Here is a 5649-nt window from a genome sequence, read left to right as displayed (position 1 = left end):
ATGATGTATTGCATGTCCCTTCAATTACGAAGAACTTGTTATTTGTTGGTCAGATGACGGAGCAGAACTTGCAGGTTAGATTCAATAAGCATGGCTGCTGTATTGAAGAATTTAGAAATGGCTGCAAGTTGATAGCTCGTGGTCACAGGAATGGCAGAATGTTTACTCTTGATGCTTCTTTGCCAGAGCTGAATTCATCTATGTTTGCCCATGGTTCTGGCACTGTTAGGGATTTGGAAATATGGCACAAGAGCGTGGGGCATGTCAATTTGCAAAGGCTGCAAATTATGAAAAAGAAACAGCTAGTTACAGGGTTACCGAAGTTCCAATATTCAGATATTGGTCATGTATGCGAGGCTTGCCAGTTCGGTAAGCAGTCACGATTGCCGTTTGTCAGGCATGTACGACAAAGTACACGTCCATTGCAGTTAGTGCACTCTGATGTTTGGGGGCCAGCTCATAATGTATCTATGGGAGGTTCCAGATATTATGTATCCTTCATTGATGACTACAGTCGATATACCTGGCTTTACATATTGAAAACAAAAGATGAGGTCTTTGCTGTTTTTCAGCAATTTAAAGCACAGGTTGAGAAGGAGTTTGAATGCTACATCTCTTGCTTGAGATCTTATAGTGGTGGGGAGTATGTATCAAATGAATTTGATGATTTCTTGGCTGAAAATGGCATTCGTAGACAGCTCACCTGCAGGTACACTCCGCAGCAAAACAAAGTAGCTGAAAGGAAGAATAGAATTTTGATGGAAGCTGCTACGGATATGATGAATGAAAAGCATATGCCACTTTACTATTGGGCAGAGGCTGTTATGACAGTCGTATACATTTTGAACAGGACTCCCACTGTAGGTACTCATGAGATGACACCGTTTGAGAAGTTGTATGGCTATAAGCCGGATGTAAGTCACATAAAAGTCTTTGGCTGTCTTGCTTATGTGCATATTCCAGATGAGAAAAGGAAGAAGTTGGATCCCAAAGCACATAAGTGTGTTTTCATTGGATATTCGCAGGAGAAGAAGAAATACAAATGTTATGATCCCTCTACCAGGGAGACTTTGGTAAGCAGGGATGTTATCTTTGATGAGATGGGTTCTTGGTATGTATCACTAGTTGTAGTGCCAGCGGATATGCCTTCCACTCATGCCTCTATAATTGATTTACAGCAAAGCACTGCTATGATAGGACCTCATAGTCAAACAGTATCCCCATGGACAGGGAGATTGAGGAGCTCGCCGTCCACTGACACCGGTATGTCAGTGAGGGGGAGACATGACGTCTTGGACAGCAAAGGAAAAGAGAGAGTTATTGAGTATGCATCTGGGATGATGACACCTGGCAGAATGACTTCTGGCTATGAGTCTAGTGATACTCTAGACAACGAACTTGGTATTCCGACTGTCTATACGCCTGGCACAAGGCAGAGCAGGTGTATTTTGCCTCATAAGAGAGGGGAATCGAGTAGTGCACCACAGCTTAGATGCTCGCAGAGGGTCAGATACCCTGTTGACAGGTTGACATACAGTGGCTACTCTGCAAAGCATTATGCGTACATGACAAAAGTGATGGAGGTCAAAGAACCAAGTACATATGGTGAAGCAGTGAAAGATGAAAATTGGTGTGTAGCCATGGATGAAGAAATGAATGCCTTGGATGAAAATAAAACATGGGATTTAGTACCATTGCCTGAAGGGAAAAAGACCATTGGCTGCAAATGGGTCCACAAAATCAAATGCAAGTCAGATGGCAGTGTGGAGAGATACAAAGCCAGGCTGGTCGCAAAGGGGTATGCCCAACAGTATGGACTTGATTATGAGGAAACATTCAGCCCTGCTGCCAAGATGGCAACTATACGCACTGTGATTGCCTTGGCTGCTGCTAAAGGCTGGAAATTGCAGCAGATGGACATTAAGAATGCATTTCTTAACGGTGACCTAGTAGAGGATGTCTATATGGTTCAGCCGGAAGGGTATGTTCACCTTGATTTTCAGCATTATGTATGCAGGCTGAAAAAGGCATTGTATGGGCTGAAACAGGCTCCGAGAGCTTGGCATGCTAGGATCAGTAACTACTTGCACAGATTGGGTTTTGCTGTTGGTAGGGCTGATCATAGCCTATTTACAAAGAAGACTGACAGTGGTTTAGTAGTGCTGGTCATATATGTTGATGATTTGATAATCACTGGTGATGATGACTTGGGCATACAGCATGTAATGAAGATGCTGAAATCTAAATTTGACATGAAAGACCTAGGAGAACTGAAGTATTTCTTAGGCATTGAGGTAATTCCAGCTGACAATGGGTTATGGCTGATGCAGAAGCACTATGCCATAGAGATGCTGAAGAAGTATGGCATGGCCGAATGCAAACCGCTAGATACACCTCTTGATCAGAATGTCAAGCTAGACATGAACAGTGGGGCTGAAGTAGAGGATGTGACTATGTACAGGCAGATGGTTGGCAGCTTGATTTACTTGACCATCACTAGACCTGACTTGAGCTATGCTGTAGGGCTCATAAGCCAGTTTATGCAGAAGCCTAGAAAGCCGCACTTGGATGCAGTTAGATGGATAAGCCCTTGATATTGACTGGATACACGGATGCAGATTGGGCAGGTTGCTCATATGATTGTAGATCTATGAGTGGATATGCATTTGGATTTGGTAGTGGCATGATTAGCTGGAGCAACAAGAAGCAGCCTATGGTTGTATTGTCGAGTACTGAGGCAGAGTACAGGGGTGCTGCATTGGCAGCATGCGAGATTTCATGGCTGCTCAAGCTTATGGCTGATTTGGACATACAGGTAGATGCTCCAGTGAAGTTACTATGTGATAATCTGAGTAGTGTAATCCTGGCTATGAATCTAGTCTATCATGCCAGGACGAAACACATAGAGGTACACTACCATTTCATCAGAGAGATGGTTCTTGCAGGATGAGTTGATCTTATGCATGTGAAGACTGATGAACAGGTAGCAGATATCTTTACCAAGTCCTTAGGTAAAGATAAGTTCTATGGTTTTAGACAGCTGCTTGGAGTACATATGTTGTCTTGAGCTTGAGGGGGAGTGTTAGAACATCAAGCTCGTACATGTGTGTTTGATCGACATGAGCTGGACATAGCTAGTCTGGCTAGATCACTTAGGTATATTAAATAAGTCGGTGTTACTTCTAGTGTGAATGGTCTTTATGACCTTAGGTTGTATATGCACTATGGGTGTGCTAAATGAATAAGAAGAAGAATAGAGAGAGGAAGTATATTGCTTCACTCCGTGTTGCTCTCCTTCCTGCTTCCATGAAATCTAACATCTCTTGCTTGAGATCTTATAGTGGTGGGGAGTATGTATCAAATGAATTTGATGATTTCTTGGCTGAAAATGGCATTCGTAGGCAGCTCACCTGCAGCTACACTCCGCAGCAAAACAGAGTAGCTGAAAGGAAGAATAGAATTTTGATGGAAGCTGCTACGGATATGATGAATGAAAAGAATATGCCACTTTACTATTGGGCAGAGGCTGTTATGACAGCCATATACATTTTTCACAGGACTCCCACTGCAGGTACTCATGAGATGACACCGTTTGAGAAGTTGTATGGCTATAAGCCGGATGTAAGTCACATGAAAGTCTTTGGCTGTCTTGCTTATGTGCATATTCCAGATGAGAAAAGGAAGAAGTTGGATCCCAAAGCACATAAGTGTGTTTTCATTGGATATTCGCAGGAGAAGAAGGCATACAAATGTTATGATCCCTCTACCAGGGAGACTTTGGTAAGCAGGGATGTTATCTTTGATGAGATGGGTTCTTGGTATGTATCACCAGTTGGAGTGCCAGCGGATATGCCTTCCACTCATGCCTCTATAATTGATTTACAGCAAAGCACTACTATGACACGACCTCGTAGTCAGACAGTATCCCCATGGACAGGGAGATTGAGGAGCTCGCCGTCCACTGACACCGGTATGTCAGTGAGGGGGAGACATGATGTCTTGGATAGCAAAGGAAAAGAGAAAGTTATTGTGGATGCATTTGGTATGATGACTCCTAGCAGAATGACTTCTGGCTATGAGTCTGGTGATACTTTAGACAGCGAACTTGGTATTCCGACTATCTATACGCCTGGCACAAGGCAGAGCAGGTATATTCCACCTCATGAGAGAGGGGAATCGAGTAGTGCACCACAGCTTAGACGCTCGCAGAAGGTCAGATACCCTGTTGACAAGTTGACATACAGTGGCTACTCCGCACAGCATTATGCCTACATGACAAAAGTGATGGAGGTCAAAGAACCAGGTACATATGCTGAAGCAGTGAAAGATGAGTATTGGTGTGTAGCCATGGATGAAGAAATGAATGCCTTGGCTAAAAATAAGACATGGGATTTAGTGCCACTGCCTGAAGGAAAAATGACCATTGGCTACAAATGGGTCTACAAAATCAAATGCAAGTCAAATGGTAGTGTGGAGAGATACAAAGCCAGGTTGGTCGCAAAGGGGTATGCCCAAGAATATGGACTTGATTATGAGGAAACATTCAGCCCTGTTGCCAAGATGGCAACCATTCGCACTGTGATTACCTTGGCTGCTGCTAAAGGCTGGAAATTGCAGCAGATGGACGTTAATAATGCATTTCTTAATGGTGACCTAGCAGAGGATGTTTATATGGTTCAGCGAGAAGGGTATGTTCACCCTGATTTTCAGCATTATGTATGCAGGCTGAAAAAGGCATTGTACGGGCTGAAGTAGGCTCCGAGAGCTTGGCATGCTAGGATCAGTAACTACTTGTAGAGATTGGGTTTTGCTATTGGCAGGGTTGATCACAGCCTATTTACAAAGAAGACTGCTTGGTAGTGTTGGTCATATATGTTGATGATTTGATAATCATTGGCGATGATGACTTGGGCATACAGCATGTAATGAAGATGCTGAAATCTAAATTTGACATGAAAGATCTAGGAGAACTGAAGTATTTCTTGGGCATTGAGGTAGTTCCAGCTGACAATGGATTATGGCTGATGTAGAAGCACTATGCCATGGAGATGCTGAAGAAGTATGGCATGGCTGAATGCAAACCACTGGATACACCTCTTGATCAAAATGTCAAGTTAGACATGAACACTGGGGCTGAAGTAGAGGACGTGACTATGTACAAGCAGATGGTTGGCAGCTTGATTTACTTGACCATCACTAGACCTGACTTGAGCTATGCTGTAGGGCTCATAAGCCAGTTTATGCAGAAGCCTAGAAAGCCGCACTTGGATGTAGTTAGATGCATTATGAGATATGTTAAGTCCAATGTAGAGTATGGGTTGTTCTATGTCAGAGATAAGCCCTTGATATTGACAGGATACACGGATGCAGATTGGGCACGTTGCTCATATGACCATAGATCTACGAGTGGATATGCATTTGGATTTGGTAGTGGCATGATTAGTTGGAGCAGCAAGAAGAAGCCTACGGTTGCTTTGTCGACTACTGAGGCAGAGTACAGGGGTGCTGCATTGGCAGCATGAGAGATTTCATGGCTGTTCAAGCTTATGGCTGATTTGGACATACTGGTAGATGCTCCAGTGAAGTTACTATGTGATAATCTGAGTAGTGTACTCCTGGCTATGAATCTAGTCTATCATGCCAGGACGA

This window comes from Lygodium microphyllum, chromosome 11 (assembly GCF_053477565.2).
Source record: "Lygodium microphyllum isolate KBCC chromosome 11, Lygodium_microphyllum_v1.1.10, whole genome shotgun sequence".
NCBI classification, from domain to species: domain Eukaryota; kingdom Viridiplantae; phylum Streptophyta; class Polypodiopsida; order Schizaeales; family Lygodiaceae; genus Lygodium; species Lygodium microphyllum.
The sequence above is the reverse complement of the archived record's forward strand: the minus strand, read 5'-3'. Positions refer to the sequence as shown.